We start from the raw sequence: 18,933 nt of genomic DNA on the forward strand, positions 1-18,933 counted from the left end.
AGGTATAGTGTCACCTCTCCTTGATAGATCCATTGCCGGTAGTTTAGATTTCCATCAGAGAGAGTGTAAGCCCAATCTTTCGCTTTGTCCGACAAGGGGGCCGATCTTAACATTATGATCACCCACTCAGATGAATTCTCAAACTGCCCCAACATACCCAGGTTTTGACCCCCAATGGATCTGATTGATTGGCATATCAAACACAGCCCAATCCAACACCAAGTGTAGTACCATAATCAAGTTTAGGGGATATGTGTAACTCTCCAGTTTTGCCAATCAATCTCCAAGGTCTAGGGAATAACTAGAAAATGGTCCTGGTTCAATGTTTCATCTAAACACACACTACATGTGCTATGGGTCTAACCCTAGCAATCAAGACAAGTTGCCCCAATTTCTTTGGAAGCATATCAGTCTCAAAAGATATATATATAGGATTGCCAATTTTCCCCATTTGCCCAATCCCCGTGGTGATCCACCTCAAATGGGGCGGGGATGGGGATGATTTTCCCCTATGGGGATGGGGATGGGGAATTTTCATCCCCATTAGTGGGGACGAGGATCCACACTAATATATATGTATATATGTATGCATACGTTGTATATGTATATTTGTACACATACATCTATATATTAATATTTTTAAAAATATGGTTGAATCATTTCTAAGAAGATTGTAAATTTTATTTTTTTAAATAAAACTAAAAACAAAAACAAAATGGTTAACATTTTAAAAAGTCACCGGGAATGGGTATCTCCATGGGGATGGGGTTCCCCATTGGGACGGGGATGGGAATTTTCATGAGGAAGGGGATGGGGAGAGGCTCCCCATCCCTACCCCACCCTGTTGCCATTCATATATATACTAGTAATTAAGCACATGCAGTGCATGTAAGATTGGAATCTGATGTGAACAAATTTGAAAATAACACCGTTGCACGTAAAACAAAAAAAAACAAAGGAAATCATGGGAACCTCAGATTGACAAATTAAACCCCTGAAAATTTTTTGAAAAAGCATGTTAATTAGGTAGATTGAATTGTCTCAGATATCCACCCTTGCGTATCAATTAAGGAGCAGTTACAAGACCTTTGTTCATCCATAAATCTCAAGAGACACCATTCCTAAGATCTAGGATTGTTGCTATAAAGTTTAGTCAAGCCTACATCAAATACATAAATTTCTTAACTAGCTTTGGTAGATTTTCATTCTTAGCTTGTTAGTTAATTTTCGCATTACTCTCCTTCTAAATTTAATGATTTAGTTTGATTTCCAATTGATTGATGATATTGGGATTTAGGGTAATTAATACCAAATTCCCGATAACTTCACTATCACACACAAATGGTCGATTCGCATATATCCCTTATCTCCCCACTGAGTGCCCCACAAATTCTTGAGTAGCCAGTACTTCATGCCCTCTTCACTTGTACCATAACCAACCACTGTAACAGCATGGTTTAAATCAGTTCCACATTCCCCTATAAAAACACCATTTGAGTAGAAGAAGAAGTCGTTGGAACTAGCGTCTATGGCGACAGAAACTGGTTGCATTGCTACTGCCTTCAATAACTCATTCTCATCATTTGATGGGACGTCCACATATCCACTGATACTTGCTGCAAGGGATGCTGATTTCTCTGTGTCGCACATTCCCTGCACTCCTCTGTAAGGGTAGTTTTCTTCGCTGTTAATGCCTCCAGTTTGTTGGATATATTGGAATGCAGTATCCATAAAACCACCGTCACAGCCATTATTTTCAGGGTTGCAGTCTACCAGCTATTGCTCAAATAGAGAAATTTGTTGGCCTTTCATGATTTGGATAATCCCTTCTATTGTTGCCAATGCCGAGAATGCCCAACAACATCCTATATATATTGAATTGATTGCTTTGTTAGTGAATTGTACGAGGTGGTTGGGAAGCTCCTCAATGCCGACTTTATTAGAGAAGTAGAGTACCCGAGATGGATAACGAATATGGTGATTGTGAAAAAGGAAAATGAGAACTGGCAAAGGTGCCTCGACTATACAGACCTGAAACAAACTTGCCCAAAGTATATGTTCCTACTCTTAAGGATGGACAGATTGGTAGATGCCACCTCGGGGTTTGAGCTGCTGAGATTAATGGGTGTCTATTCCGGTTTCAAATAGATCTAGATGGATCCAGCGGACCAAGAGAAAACAAGTTTTGTAACTGAAATTGGGTTGTATTGTTACAAGGTCATGCCTTTTGGCCTAAAGAATGTCAGGGCGGCCTACTTGCGTCTTGTAAACAATTTCTTTTCCAAATTTAATTGGAAATAAAGTAAAAGTTTATTTAGATGATGTTTGTTGTTCTAAAGAATGTTTGCTACTCTAAGAAAATATAACCTGAAGCTCAATCCAAACAAGTGTGTCTTTGGGGTCACACCAGGCAAGTTCCACAATTACATAGTCACTCGACGTGGCATTGAAGCCAACCCTGAGAAAATTAAAGAAATTTTAGATATGTAACCAAGTGAATGTAAAGGCAATTCTACATAGTTTATCCCTCAGGAAGGAGGTCGGTGTGAGGAATGTAGAGGCATGTACTGACTCCTAGCTCGTGGTGAACTAATTGAACGAACATTATGAAGCTCAGGATCCTTCAATGTTTAAGTACTTGGTGAAGGTGTGTGAGCTAATTAGACAGTTTGATACTTTATCCATCCACCAAATACCGAGATCCAAGAAGGCACAGGATGACGCGCTTTCATAGCTGTCGGCTCTACTGACAACACCAAGAGGACAACATACGTAGAAGACTTGTTGCGCCCCAACATAGAGAGGGCGATAGTGTGAAAGTCATAGAACTGAGCAAGATGGATTCAGTTTTCGTGTATCTACATGGTGGGTGTCGAATCCAACAAAAAATAAAAGTCCTGCTCTAATTAAATATTTTTGTATATAGTGATGAGCAAGGTCGTCTCCACAGGGATTTGGTGGATTTATTTCCAAGAAAATGAAATAGGGGGTTGTTGTAAAGATAAGGAAAATAAAATGAAATAAAATAAAGCAATGATTAAATCAATGGGAGATAGCTTCTCGTTGAAGGGAGAAGTTCAGCCTTGATTTTTTTCATTGATCATCGATGCAAGGATAAATTCATATGCTTATGAATAAATTGGTTATAGCCATTAACAAGCTCTAACAGCCAGCTTCTACTCATATTTCTCAGCAACCAAAACAAGATCTTTGATTGCTTCTCTTATTAATAGAAAGTCCTAAACAAGCTCTTAGGATTTAATCTATTAATAGCATTAAGAGGGGAGACACCCAATTCTTGTCAGCGATCTCACAAGCTCGGACCGTTTAAACCAGATCATATATCCTCCTAACATAAATCGAAAACTTGTCCATTATCAATTTATGTTAGTTTCCACCATGATTAAACCTACCAATCTTATACGGAATTAGAAGTTCAATCGGCCATAGATTATTCTCATTGAATGAGCAAGGGATCCTTCTTGCTTAATCAATAAAAATAATCCTCACAGGAAATCGCAGAAAACATATGAAACCCAAAAACAATGAACTAAAATAAAAATTAATTAGATCTCACAATGTTTAAGAATCAAAGCTTCCCTAACCTTTTAACTAGAAATCAAAAGCTTACACACACTTCATGTAGAAATCGTAGCTTCCAGATGAGGGGGGGCAGGCATATTCTGCTTCCTTTCTCCCTTCTTGCTGAATTCTTGTTTCCAAGATTTGATGATGCCTCCTTGCTAGTCCGCCCCCCTTTTTATAGCCTTAGGGGCGTATTTTACAGGGCTCTGAATGGTTAGTACAAAAGAAGAGAAATAAGGAAGAACAAGTAAAGCTGAACTTACCACCATGATTTGATGAAGAGTTGTGCTCTCCAGGAGCTGCTGGTGTGGCTACTGGCTTCCTTCCTAATACTGGGGAGACTCACACCCTGGGCAAGCTGCTCGGCCAACCCCTCTGTCTCAAGGGTGCCTTTTGGCCGAATCAACCATTGTGGCACGTAAACACTAGCTGAGCCCTTAGTCGAAGGATGTTCTGGAGTGTCCCCCCTCTGCAATTAGGACCACTCGAGTTGAGTCGTGGCCTCCTCGGAGTCAACTACCACAACTTCCTCTATGTACCTTGGCCTCTTCCCCTATTGAGGGGTGCATTCTATCGAATGGCGATGAAGCTCCATGGAAGAAGGAGCCCTAACGAGCACCTTGGTGTTCGACCTGGCTGATAGGTAGTAATACCCCTACTTGTGCTTCTTCAAGTGGAGAGTATCTAAACATCGGTAGGGTAATCTCAATATCCTTGAGAGTGCATTTGCAGAGCAACCCGACCAGGTACAAAAATGAGTTCGGCATCAACTGAATAGGTAGGACTCGATGCCACCTCAAGACGACCACTACCCCTAGATCTAAAGGGAACCTAAGGCTGAAAATCAAACTATGGATGCACACACAAATCTCCCCGGGATGGGCCGAAGTGGCCCTCTCCCTGACCCTAGGACACCTCAGTTTGTTCTCTTTAGGAATGCAGTACACTTCTCAGATCTGAGCCAGGTCGGTCGGAGAAAGAGTACACGAAGAAAATAAATAGAAAATAATAAAAAAAAATAGCTAGGGTTGATAGTGTGATAGTCCAATCCAATCAGGACAAATGCTACATCCCTACGAAACTACAATCTGCAGATCGATCTCCATATCAAATCTCTATCTTCTCTGTAAGCTCCAATGATTTCTCTGATGTAAAAAAATAGAAAAACCTTAATTTCTATTGCTTACATAAGAAAAACTTAATACATTCTTTCTAGAAAAAAATAATTAATTACAGACCAAATAATCAAATTAATAAATTTGGTGTGCACCGATCTTGCCACCATCAAGAGTTCGATCTCCAACACACTTTCAAGAATCCATAATAAAACAATTCTATAATATATCAGAATATATCTATAAGAATTTTAGATCATTGGCCCACTTTGAGAACCAAATTCTTAGAGATTTCTGCTAACTGCTCAAATTGGCTACACTAGTTCTTGCTGATTTGAGTTTTGGTTCAAATCTAGTTTGGTTTAGTCCAAGGACTGAACCTGACTTTGATATCTTTGTTGGAGGGTTAGGATCCATCATATGGATGGCCAAACCATGCTTGATGGCTGGGCAAAATTTCAAAAATTTATTAATCCTTTTGGGAGTTGAATTCCCTATGTTTTGAAAAACTGTATTTTTCATGATTGGTCTTGCACTGAACAGGACCAGATTTGAATCCAATCAATGAGGGAAATCTATATTTGATACGGATACCACAAATGCAGATCCCATGGTGGAACTTCACGCCCAAATCAGTCCCAAAGCCATTCTCCACTGAAGATGGCGCAGTGTGTAGGTGAAACTGATTCAACAGCATAATTTTCAGCAAAACTGCAACCCAACTACTTAAATCGAAGTGGGGAAGGTGAGCCTAAAGTTCATCTGATCCTTGAAAGCCTAAGTCGTGATAGGGTTTCTTGAAAGACAAAAGAATAGAAGAGAGAACAAGAAAGAGTGGTGTTCTACTCTAGTTCACCGTCTTCTTCTTTTATCTCTTTATGGGGCACTTTTCCTAATCAAATTAGGAGATTATCCAAATCTAATTTGGATCTGGAATCTATTAAGAGATAAGCCTTATCCTCTTAAGAGGGTGGGTGCTCTATACCCATTTCTTAACCCAGATTCGACCTAGAGCACAAGACAACTTAATTTGTTATGTGACAGTTTACTTAATTTTATTAATTATAGGCCTTAGGCCCATTTCCTTTAAAGGATCACGACCCAAGATGTTGCATGGACAACTTAGGCCTAATTTGTATGGCGTACGACCCCACAATGATCTCACATAAGTCCACATGGGTTCAGCCCAGCCTTTATGAAAAGGCTTGACCGAATTTATTGTTAAACGTAGTAAACCCATGACCACATCACTTTGGGTTCAATATGGGCCCAACATTTACACTTAAATGATCATTGAATTCAACCATCTTATGAATATCCAAGGATAATGAACTTATGTAAGATAAAAACACTCAGAAAATCAACACTATAATGGTCTCTTACACTTAACCTCTCAGACCATAATGGTCACAACAGTACTCGACAAGAAATGACCTCTCCCTTGGATGTAAGGTACAATGTCACACTCTCTGTTTGGATGGATTCGGAGAATTAAAATATTTTGCAAACGTTTTTCATAAAACATTAATATAATTCCGAGAATTAAAACCTCCTGTGAGGTACATTGGCGGTAGTTTAGGTTTCCATTAGAGAGAATGTAAACCTATCATTTACTTTATCTTACAAAGAAGCTGATCCTGGCATTATGATCACCCACTCAGATGAATTCTCTGACAAAGGACACAACCATGACAAAACGCCACAAATTATGATCACTTTGTCTCAGTTGGTCGTGTCTCGATTATGGAGTATAATTAAGTTGATAAGGAGCGGACTGCGGAGATGGCTCATTTGATGATGGATGATCTGAAACAGAAGCCCCATTACTCAAGTGGTAAATTAATGTTGTGTTTTCTTATCTTCTGCACACAATTACGGCCTACTGCTGCATATATAATTTTGATTTCTAACTTGTCTTCAAAGTCCTGTGTAAGCTAGCGCACAGACAGATATAATCCCCCTTAAATCACACTTGTATGTATCCCAATCTAAGAACTCAAAAGAGTGAGGGCTGACGTCAGCCCTTAACCTAATCCCCCTTGGCCCAATATTAAAGACAAACTAAGTAAACCAAAAAATCCCAATGTAACCCTCTTGACCCTAGAAATTGACGTAAAGGCCATTATTGCAACTTTAAAATTACATTTTTTCTACTGAGATGTCAGACTAGAATCTGATATGAATAAATTTGAAAATAACACCATTGCACGTAAAAAACTAAAAAAAAAAAAAAAAGAAAAAAAGAAGGGAACTTGCGAAAGAGTTTCAATCTCAGATTAGAACCAATTGAAAATGCCGAAATTTCTCTCAGTGTTTTCATCCTAGCCTTCAAGAAAAACAGAGCCCTTCTCAGATATCCATCCTTTCGCATCAAGGAGCAGTTACAAGACCTTTGCTCGTCCATAAATCTCAAGAGACACCAATCCTAAGCTCTGGGATCGATTGCTGCTATAAAGTTTAGTCAACTCTACATCAATTACATAAATTTCTTAACCAACATGGGTACTTTTTCATTCTTGTTAATTAATTTTCGCATTAATCTCCTTTTAACAGAGAGGTGGGATTTAGGGTAAATTAATACTTAATTCCCGGTAACATCATCTACAAACTAGTAGATGATGAAGACTCCACACACAAATGGTCGAGAGTGATAACAACAATCATATATATATCAAATACGTACACCTTATATAGGTAAACATTCAGTAGTAGTATATATAATTTAAGTTACACGATCAATGACAAATAGTTAACACTTAATACTTGAGTAATACGGAACATTCAATACAACAAACCCACTCAATGACATCGTTATAACATATTCCTAGAGCAACTTCTTTGTAATTTATATATATAAACTCCGAGCGATATCAATTATCACCATGCATGCATGTATTTATTAGCTAGTATAGCTGATAGATGTTTAATTAGGCGGTAGGATAAGAGGCTTTCATGGCAATGCCACAAAGGCCACCATTTGAGGCAGCAACATCTCGTTGGATTCGCATATATCCCTTATCTCCCCACTGAGTGCCCCACGAATTCTTGAGTAGCCAGTACTTCATGCCCTCTTCACTTGTACCATAACCAACCACTGTAACAGCATGGTTTAAATCAGTTCCACATTCCCCTGTAAAAACACCAGTTGAGTAGAAGAGGAAGTCGTTGGAACTAGCGTCTATTGCGAAAGAAACTGGTTGCATTGCTACTGCCTTCAATAACGCATTCTCATCATTTGATGGGACGTCCACATATCCACTGATACTTGCTGCATGGGATGCTGATTTCTCTGTGTCGCACATTCCCTGCACTCCTCTGTAAGGGTAGTTTTCTTCGCTGTTAATTCCCCCAGTTTGTTGGATATACTGGAATGCAGTATCCATCCAACCACCATTACAGCCATTATTTTCAGTGTTGCAGTCAACCAGCTATTGCTCAGAAAGGGAAATTCGTTGGCCTTTCTTGATTTGGATAATTCCTTCTAATGCTGCCACTGCCGAGAATGCCCAACAACATCCTATATATATTGAATTGATTGCTTTGTTAGTGAATTGTACGTATTGTAATGCTTTGAACCCTAGTTGCACTTGCACCCCAAATTATATATATACTTGGTAGAAAAGAAAAAAAAATATATATATTGCCACTTACCACAACGGCCTTGGTCTTTGATGGGGGTAACAGCTCCTTTTTCTCTCCAGTCTAGACTTGGCGGAACATCAGTCAAATTTTCGTAACTGAAACTGCGGCCATGGGGAAATTTTGATGATGGCCTTTGTTGTGCAAAATTTATGTAGCCATTACGGTAATGCTTTAACTCTTCATCGGTCCGGTCAGCAAATACATTTATGCTTTGCTTGTATGGTCTATCACCAGCCAAGTTGAACGAATCTATGCGCTCGGCATTGTTCTTGAATATGTTGAAGCGTTTCTCCTTCTCTACATTGTCTTGGTATACAACTCCATGGCGAGCCATCCCTTGCTCAAACCTCTCCAACATAGATGCTTGCTGGAGAGTGCGGGCATTGGCTTGAGAAGTAGAAGCTCCTAAAATGATGATCAATAGCGAGGCCATGGCACAGGTGATGAGTTGACAGCTGGCCATTGTCGTCTGAAACAACTGATAATTAACTAGTTATATGATGATGAATAAGAGGAGAACAAATTAAAGGCTAAGCAATTGAGGATCGATGTCCAATTCCTTTTGTGGTTTTCATTTATATAGATCGATCGAGCTGCATTTGCATGCACTTCCCCCCAAGTAGAACAATACAAACTATGTTAATTTCCTTTCCGTGCAGGGGGTGTGGCAAGAATTACTTGCGCAAATTGGGGAATCATATTTTCTTGCACTTTGGAAACGGAACCGTGACAAAAAGCAACTTAATTTACTTACTCTTATACTTGCATTCGGTCTGTCACAAGTGTCCTTTATACATCATATAAAACAGATGTGACTGAAAAACTATTAGAATAAAAGTAAGTATTCAGACTTCATAAAGTTATATGATGATTGAGATGGTCTAGAGTTGGAGATTAAGGTTGTGTTTAATGTTTCCACTTTCTTCTTCAATCATTTTCGGTTGATCAATACAAATTGGCATATTTGATGCTATTTATAATTGACCAATTTAAAAATAGAACTTGTTGACCCATTTGTTCCTCCAGGTTGTAGGTCAATGGTTCAACAATCCGAGTTGAACAGGTTGATAACCCACCCGTGATATCGTCACAAATATAAGTTAAGAAAACTACACATTGAGACAAATGCCGAAGAGGTTCCTTGGCTTTTGCACCCAATTAATTGGAGAATCCAACTTGAACCGTAACATTCAGTAAGAACTTTCCTCATGTCATATGAGAGAGTGGCATCAATTACATGCGCAAATTGGGGAACATATTTTCTAGCACTCAGGGGACGCAATCATGATCAATGTTACTCTTTCCTGGACCACAAACTATTCAATGTTTAATGAGTTCGAAACTATTTTTTCCTAGTCTTGTACTTCCATTCACTCTCTCGCAAGTGTCCATTTACACGTATATAAACACTCGTATACATGTAATTGATAAGTGATCGATGAGGGGTGATCTAACCGTTCGGTCACGAAGAGCCATGTGGCTAGCCCAAACCATTTAATGACATGTCAGCGCCATATGGAGGCAGGTCGCACCCACCAAGTCTGCCCAAGCCGACCAGCTCGACCTACGTCTCGACTGATGGAAGACCAGCAAGTCACTCCACAGCAGAGTGGAGCACATCACCTCGGGAGAATGAGTTGGTGACTTTGGATGACAACTTGACCTCCCTGACCTGGGTAGACAAAGACTTGAGTAGCCGGCCGACCTCTGGGTTACCGATAAACATGACACATTATCCTTATGCGATTAGTATGCCTATCGGTTCCGAAACAAATGGCGGCATGTCGTCCATGCCTTCTCAAGGTACTCGTCATTCATTGCATTTTATCTCTCTAGCTCTCAGAATCTCCCTTCGCTTTCTTGCTCACTAAACTCGGCTAACATAAGCATCGGAGTGACTAGCTGAAGTCGAAACCCCCAGGTACTCTGATATCTTTCTTCCTGCATACCGGTTTGTCAACCTCAACACCACTCGTTTGAGTTGTCCTCCAGTAGGGCAGTTAGGTGATAAGATCACCATTAATTGACACCATTTGTGGGAACCTAAACAAAAAATCCAGTTCAACCTCTCACCACATTAGTCATAAACTCAGCATGTCATCCCCAAAAAACAACCAAAACAAAGGAACCTCCATTGGGGGGCAAACGTAGGTAGTCGAGCCCTCGTTGGTTCCTGATAACTCTATATTTTGATGCCTTAACGAGCATCATTTTAGGGTTACTTGGGCCTTAGAATAGTCAAAATGTGTCATTTTCCCAGTTAAATTCAATATTGTGACCTTTGAGGGTCCCTGTGCAAATCCTGTAAAAACTGGGAAATTTATAGAGTTTTTTACAGATTTTGGAAAGCTGGTGAGAATTCCAGCTGAGAGAGGGGGTGCTTCTAAAATTTCTCCATGACTATATCCCCCACTATCCCCCGCTTTCTCCAAACTTATCTATAATTCCTATTTATCTTCTAAATTATCTCTAATTCCAATTTATCCCCAAAATTATCTCTAATTTAGTAGAGAGTTTCTCTCCTAAATTATCTCTAATTCCTATTTATCCTCTCCCCTACTTTTTATCTATATCTCTCTAAAGAAAGTTTGGATTAAAAAATTTAATAATTATTTAAATATTCTAACAAAATTAAATAATAACTTTAAAATATTTACTAAAAACACAAAAAATAACTTTATATTTTTACAAAATATATCACGAAATTATGTTCTAAAAATTTAAATATATCACGAAATTTTTCAACCAACTTACTTATTTTTCTATTTTACAAAAGCAAGTAATTAACTTGTTCCTTAATTATAAACAAAATAAATAAATTATTATGGCTTGTGCATGGTTTACCCCAATTTGTAATTTTCCTTCATTATGAATCAAGGCCAACATGTACCACACAAGCAGGAAGCTGAATCAGGAAACTATGGATTGGTCTAGTAGATCGGTGAAAATGTTCATTTCGTTAAATAATACTTTCTGAATTAGTGACAATATACTAGCAGAAACTCATGCCTTGCTATTTGTAACAGAAGAAAAAAAAGAAGGAAAGTAATAGACCTTATTTAATTAAAAAGAACATAGAGATTTTGAGGAAATATTTGGAATGTTGATTTTAGAAGCTAGATTGGGCATGATCAAGTCTTATCATGTCTGTGTTGGGTTAAAGTTATAAACCATAAGTATCAGAGAAGTTAAAAAGCTGAAGTTGTTGAAGTGTGGCATTTCTGGTGTATAATGCTAATGTTATTTTAATCAAAAGAGTGAGCTTGGAAGATTAGACACATTGTGAATTGTGATTAAGGGTCATTGGTGACAACTAGGGACTTTTCATAGCTACTTAGACCCAATGGGTACCCTCGACCCAATGGGTACCCTCGACCCAAGTGACCCTAACCCCTTTTGACCCAATGGGTACCCTCGACCCAACCCACTCTGACCCTCTTTTTCCTTGACCCTAATGGATCACTTGACCCATATAACCCACTATTGAAATGGGTGGGTTTTGAAGCGGGTGGGTTGGGTGGGTCAAAAGGGTCAAGGTCAACATTGTCACCCCTAATTTCTTTATTTTGAATTAAGAGATGTTTGGATGTAATTCACGGCGGGTAGAGAGTGGATAGGAAAAGTGAGTAGGAAATCTGGGCTGAAACAGGTTGGCCGTGTCTCAACTCTCGATTGTATGGGATGGAATTAATTAAGTTGATAAGAGATGGGAGGTGTCTCCAAGTACCTTGTGGTTGTGGACATCTTAGAAAAACATAAGACATGATTAAACAACGTAAGTCAATGGTAGGCTTTTAGAAAAGAATTATGTCCATGAGCTAAAGGCTGGCGTCTATCTCAAGAGAAGACTAAGAGTAGGAAAAGTGAGTAGGAAATTGGGAGGTGATGAGGGGTAATTTGGTCCACCAAATGATATTATGATACGTGGCTTTCAAGTGATATCTCAGTGCTAAGTAAGCAGATCACCTCGGCAGGTTGGCTGGTAGCACCTAGCGGGGCCGACCAAAAATACCTCATCTTGGCCGATTTGAAGGACCTCCGAACAAGGGGCTACTTACTTCGTAGATCGATCGAGCAAAGAAAGGTACTGCTGGCGACCTACAGAGCGTGCTCACTGACTTGTCACACAAATCCGTTGCTAGACCGAGTTCTCCAGATATTAATGAATCGACCATTGGGCCGGATTACTTACATTACACGCATCAGAGCCAATTGGATGGACCTAAGCCCTCTGCACAGATTACATAATCGACATAATTACTCTCCCGACTTAACGGAAACAGCTCTGCGAGAACCTGAGACCCATTACTAGAAGGTCTCTGAGCACTTACGCCTATATAAAGGTCTCATTTCTACAGAAGAGGTATGCATGATTATAAGCTCTCGCACTCTCTAATCTCTTAAGACCTTCTAAGAACTCTTTGTTGACTTAAGCATCGGAGTGCCCACCCCGGGTGAAAACAACCTGAGCACTCTAACTCTCGCCTTTTGCAGAATGATACAGCTTGGCCACTGAATGTGAGCATCCGATTCGGCATCCAAGTCATCTGCCACGTGAGAGCCGCCTGATCACATACCATCAATTGGCGCCATCTGTGAGAGTACATGGAAGAAAGCTAAGTTCTCATTTTTAAGCATCTTACACTAATATCCATGTCTTCATCAAGCAACCAGTCCTCCAACAACAACAATAATCAAATCATTAAGGGACACGAGCAGCTCAGAATGATACCATAAGTATCTTCAGTGACTACCGAAAATGTGCCTTTAACCCCACCAGGCGTCCCACCCACTCTAGACCCAACCATGACACCATCTCATGTGAATGCGCCTCCTCCTGCGGATAAGCCCTCCGTGGCTCCCACTGGAGCTGACACGCGCTAGTTCTATGACCTGGTGTAATGTATCTGCGGAATGAGCAATCAAATGAGAGCCTGTGAGGACAAGTTTGCCACCCTAATAGGGGGCAACAATAGACACAACAACCACAGATTCAACAACAACAACATTAGAACCAGCGAGAACCAGGTGTCTAATCGGTTGGGTTCCCAGATAGATTCCCAACAAAGTCTCTAACCGAGTTCCTGACATCTGATTGGGTTTCTAGTCAGATTCCCACAACATCTGCTTGGGTTCCCAATCAGATTCCCAACCAGGTCTGTGACCGGGTTCCTAACCAAAACCTTAACCGACCCCTTGTAGAGAACTGGGTGCCTGACCAAAATCAAAATCAGCTCCCAGTAGAAAGTTGAGCTACTACTCCCATAGGGACTGAAGCCACCAGTTCCTCCGAAGGATCAAAAAGAAGGCGTCATAGACGTAGGAATGGAAACAGGGCAGGGATTACATTACCCATCCCCGACCTCGACCCCCAAATCATCCCCCATCCCCATCGGGGAAAGGAATTCTCCTCCATCCTTGACCCGGATAGGGATGAATTCCCTGTCAAAGACCCGAATCCTCGATTACACAAAGACCGAGACTGAGAGAAAGCGAGAGACAGAGAAAGAGAGAGAGTGAGAGAAAGAGAGTGAGGACCATTGCAAGTTGCGATCGACAACGATAGATGAAGGGAGATTGAAGAACTAGGGTTTTAGCTTTTAGCTCTTTTTTTTTCGAGTCTTTCTCTGTCCTATGACCTCTATCATGTGGTAGTCGACGACCAAAGATGTCTGATGTCCGATGAGTGACGACAATTGGCGACAATAGACAAAGAAAGAAGAAGAACTAGGGTTCTTTGAGACTCTTTCTTTGTCCTCTCACCTCTGTCTATCAAGTGGTAGTCAAGACTCAAGAAGTCTCGAGAGTTTTTTAGAATAGTTTTTGTCTTTTAAGTTTTAATTTTTAATTTTTTACTTTTTATGTTTTTGAGTTTTTATAATTTATTAATCAAATAAATGAATAATATATATATATATATATATGAATTGCGGCTGGGCGGGGCAGGGATAGCTTCGTCGGGTTGGGGAGCTCGGGTACTTGTCAAGGACGAGAAAAATTGCCACCCTACGCAGATGCACTCACCGCACCTCAAAGCAAAGTCATCTCACTCTATCTATGAGCGTGATGGACAAGAAATAAGAAAGCAAAGCAAGCAGCCAAGCAAACACCTTATCTGGGTGGCCTATATCTTGCACCTCACGACTAGAACCTGAGATACTTATGGCCCCATGACCAAAGAACTTCAGGGCACCCAACCCTGAATCCTACAATGGAACGATAGACTCGATAGACCATGCTAATAATTTCCAAGCCCTAATGGAACTACACGGGGCCAACGATGCAAGCCTATTTATTGCCTTCCCAAAAACCCTCTGGGATACAGCTCGGCTATGGTACTCAGGACTGGTCCCCGACTCCATAAGAAGTTGGGATTAGCTCGCCAATCTATTTACCACTCACTTCACCACCAATAAAAGGCACCCTAAGTCTGCGACCTACCTATTAAATAGCATTTAGAGACCTAATGAGACACTCTGTGAATACGTTAGGAGGTTCAACTTGGAGCATCTCCAAATCCCTAACATTGACATGGTTGTACAACTCATCGTGGCAACAAACTGTGTCTGTCACCCCGACCTATGGTAGGAAATTGAAATGAAGCCTCCAACTTCTATGGAGTTATTCCTCACTGAGTCATCCTTGGGCCGACCTCAGCTAGGTCCAAGCCATGATAGTACTACACATCCTGGGGGAGGAGCACACCTCTCCCCATCTAAAGAGCTACATGAGGATCGTTAAGGCAGTTGTGCATAGAAACGTTGATGTTCGGGATGAATTGACGTATGTCAAAAGGGTATGGACCAGTAGGACGTTCTTCTTGGCCCACCTGAAAAAGAGACGCGACAGGATCCATATAGATCTGATCAGTGCTCATAGGGTCGCAGCCTCCCTCAAGGTTGACGAGCACTAGCTACATTTATGCTTTACTTGTAGGGTCTATCTTCGGCCAAGTTGAAAGAATCTATGAGCTCCGCATTGTCCTTGTATATGTTGAAACGCTTCCCCTTCTCTACATTGTCATTGTCCTGGTATATATATACAACTCCATAGCAAGTCATCCATTGTTCAAACTTCTCCAACATAGATGCATGTTGGAGAGTACGAGCACTAGCTTGAGAAGCAAAAGCTCCTAAAATGATCATTAGAGAAACCATGCAAATGAGTTGTCATGCCATTGTCTGAAATGACATATGTACAGAGCTGCATGTGCAATTCCTTTGGTGACTATCCTTTATACAGAGCAGCATGTGCAATTCCCTAAGTAGCATACAACTATGTTCCTTGCCGTGTAGTGGTGTTTGACTTGACATTTTTAATTAAGAAATTTAGTGGTGTGAGAGTGGTAATAATACATTCAATACTTGGGAGGCTGTGCTTAATTTTATCTTGCACTCAAAAGGACGCAATGCCACAACCTTTATCAATTTTTGCTGGATCATATCTATCTATCTATCTATATATATACATGGTTGATCGTGTATCGATTATGGAGTATAAATAAGTTGATAAGGAGCGGCCTCATTGGATGATGGATGATCCAACACAGAAGTCCCATTAATAAAGTGCAAAATGAGACTTAATGTTTTGTTTTCTTAGCTTTTGCACTCAATTACCGCCTACTGCTGCATATATAATTTTGGTTCTACTTTATCTTAGTTAAAGTTTAAGAGAAGAATGTTCTTCAAAGAATAGGTCAAATTTCACTATGATGAATAACTGTACATGGCTGAATATTTATACAAAATAATAAAGAATAAATTACAATCAATTACAATAATAGAAACAAAGCAATAAGAAAAGGTCTTCAGTAGGAAACTTGCTAAGAAGAGAGTTTCCTTTATGCTCTGATTGATCTATCTTTGGTAAGAGTATTCTGTATTGTAGCTGGTCCTTTGGTTGGAAGACTGAAGCCTTCTTTTGTAAGAGATCTATGGCTCTCTTTGGTAAGAGTGCTGGAGCTCTCTTTTGTAGGAAGGCTAGATCTTTATTTTCTAAGAGTGGAAGAGCTAGGGCTGGCCGACCTAGGGTTGGTCGACCTACGGTTGGTCAGCTTCTCAATATGCCCCCTCAAGGAAAAGTGGGTTGGAAGCACTTGAAGCTTAGACCTAAGCCATTCAAACCGTTGAGAAGGAAGTGGCTTAGTGAAAATATCGGCAAGTTGATCATGTGTGGAAAGGAACCGCACGATTATACACTTCTTAACGATAAGATCCTGAAGGAAATGGAAATTAACATCAATATGTTTAGTACGAGCACGGAAAATGGGAAAAGCTGCAAGATACGTGGCCCCAATATTATCACAGTAGAGAACCGATGCAGATCTAAGTTTGACCCCAAGTCAAAGAGAAGCGAATTGAGCCACAAGAATTCAGTGGTGGCATTGGCTAGACCTTGGAATTCAGCCTTAGTGCTAGAGTGAGCAATAGTCAGCTACTTCTTGGCACTCTGCGAGATCAAATGAGAATCAAGAAAGATACCATGGTCTCTAGTAGATCGTTTGTCGTCAGGGCAATTAGCCCAGTCAGCATTTGAGTAAGCAATCAATGTCTCTGATGCACGACCCAAGAAAAATAAACTAGTGTTAATGGAACCCTTCAGATATGGTAGAATACGTTTAACTGTAGTCTAGTGCTCAGTAGTATGAGCATGCAAAAATTGACACTTTATTGACTACAAAAGCAACATTCAGTTGAGTAAGAGTGATGTACTGGAGTGCACCCACTATGCTCCGATACTGAGTGGGATCAAGGAGTAACTCGCCATCAAACCAATAGAGATGAGAAGAGGTGACCAATAGACTGGAAACCGGTTTGGCTGCAGCAAGATTAGTCTTCAACAAGAGGTTCAATATGTACTTTTGCTGAGAGAAACAAACCTGAGGCATCACAGTGAGACTCAATGTTAAGAAAATAGTGCAACGATGTCAAATCCTTGAGGGAAAAAGTTTGAGACAAACTGCTAATAAGCTGAGACACATGCAGAGAAGAAGAGCTAGTAACAATGAGATCATCAATGTAAAGAAGAATATAAATTATAATCTGATCTTGACTATAGATAAACAAGAAGGATCACATTGAGAGCTATGAAAGCCAATATCGTATAGTTTATTACTTAATCGAGAAAATCAGGCCCGGGGAGCGTGTTTGAGACCATAGAGGGCTTTATGAAGCTTGTAGACATGATCAGGATAATTACTATCCTCAAATCCTTTCAGTCGGCACATATAGATCGTCTTAGTAATAAAACCATTGAGGAAGGCATTACGGACGTCTAACTGGTGGATATCCCATCCATGGGAAACTACTAGTGAAAGAACAACATGCACAGTTGTCGATTTGACAACGGGGCTGAAGGTCTCAATGAAGTCAACTCTCGGAACTTGAATGAAACCTTGCGTGACAAGACGGGCCTTGTAATGTTCAATCGAGCCATCTGGGTGCTGTTTGATTTTGAAGACCCACTTGAACACAACGACGTTCATAGAGGAATCATAGGGAACCAACTCCTAAGTGCCATTCTGGAGTAGTGCGTGAAATTCGGCAGTCGTAGCAGAACGCCAATGAGGGGACTTAGCAGCTTGTTCGTAGGAAGATGGCTCCTCTTCTTGAGCAGTAACATCATGGACTAGAGCAAGAGGAAGAGGGTGGCGAGTAGATGTTAGAGCTTGAGCCGATCTGGATGCCATTAACCTAGTTGTCATAGTATGAGTATGGACAGGGGGCTCCATGGCATGGGTTGTGTCATGCTACTCCTGAATAGGTTTGGTGCGCCGAATTGGTATGAGATCATCAGTGATGGAAGCTTCCTGTTCTGGTTTAGGGGAAAAAGTGGCAGATTCCTCATTAGTAACAGATATAGATGGTGAGTGATTAGGAGATGCCTCAGGAACAGAATCAGTAGAAGATGGACATGTGTAAGAATTAATAAAACCCAAAGAGGGGAGAGTAACCCCAGTAGGAGCAGCAGGGTTGGGAGATGGCGATGACTGTACCAATCTAGGAAAGGAATGTTCATAAAAAACAACATGGTGAGCAATGATCTCTTTGTCGGTAGCAGGGTTGTAACAACGATACCCTTTGTGACTGTTGCGGTAGCAAATAAAGATACAATGAGCAAAGCAAAAATCCATCTTGTGAAAATTATAAGGCCAAAGTAAAGGAAAACATTTACAGCCAAATACTTTCAATATAGAATAATCAGGAGGTTTGCCAAATAACTTCTCATGAGGAGAGAGATTACCAAGACCTAGAGTAGGTAGTTTGTTGATAAGAAAGACTACATTTTCAGTAGCATCGGCTCAGAACGACTGAGGGAGAGAAGAGGACGCTAATAGAGATAAGGTGGACTCACTAATGTGCCAATGTCTGCATTCAACATTGCAGTTCTGTTCATGCCTGTGGGGACAACTAAGATGGTGAGTAATACTAGCACTGTCAAGATAACGGGAGAGAGAGAAAAATTCACCACCCCAATCACTCTGAAACATCTTGATTTTTGTAAAGAAAAGATTCTCAACATGATTTTTGAATTTAAGAAACATATTAAACACATCTGATTTTCGCTCAATAGGAAAAATCCATGAAAATTT

General features: G+C 40.3%; 2 pseudogenes; both read right to left on the bottom strand.

The window, feature by feature from the left end:
• Nucleotides 1–1,302: 1,302 nt before the first annotated feature.
• On the bottom strand, nt 1,303–7,509 carry LOC148802964 (zingipain-2-like; annotated as a pseudogene).
• A 43-nt stretch (nt 7,510–7,552) lies between these two features.
• On the bottom strand, nt 7,553–8,805 carry LOC148802965 (senescence-specific cysteine protease SAG12-like; annotated as a pseudogene).
• Between the last annotated feature and the right edge of the window lie 10,128 nt (nt 8,806–18,933).

This window comes from Nelumbo nucifera, chromosome 1 (assembly GCF_055504915.1).
Source record: "Nelumbo nucifera cultivar China Antique chromosome 1, China Antique-T2T, whole genome shotgun sequence".
Taxonomy (NCBI): domain Eukaryota; kingdom Viridiplantae; phylum Streptophyta; class Magnoliopsida; order Proteales; family Nelumbonaceae; genus Nelumbo; species Nelumbo nucifera.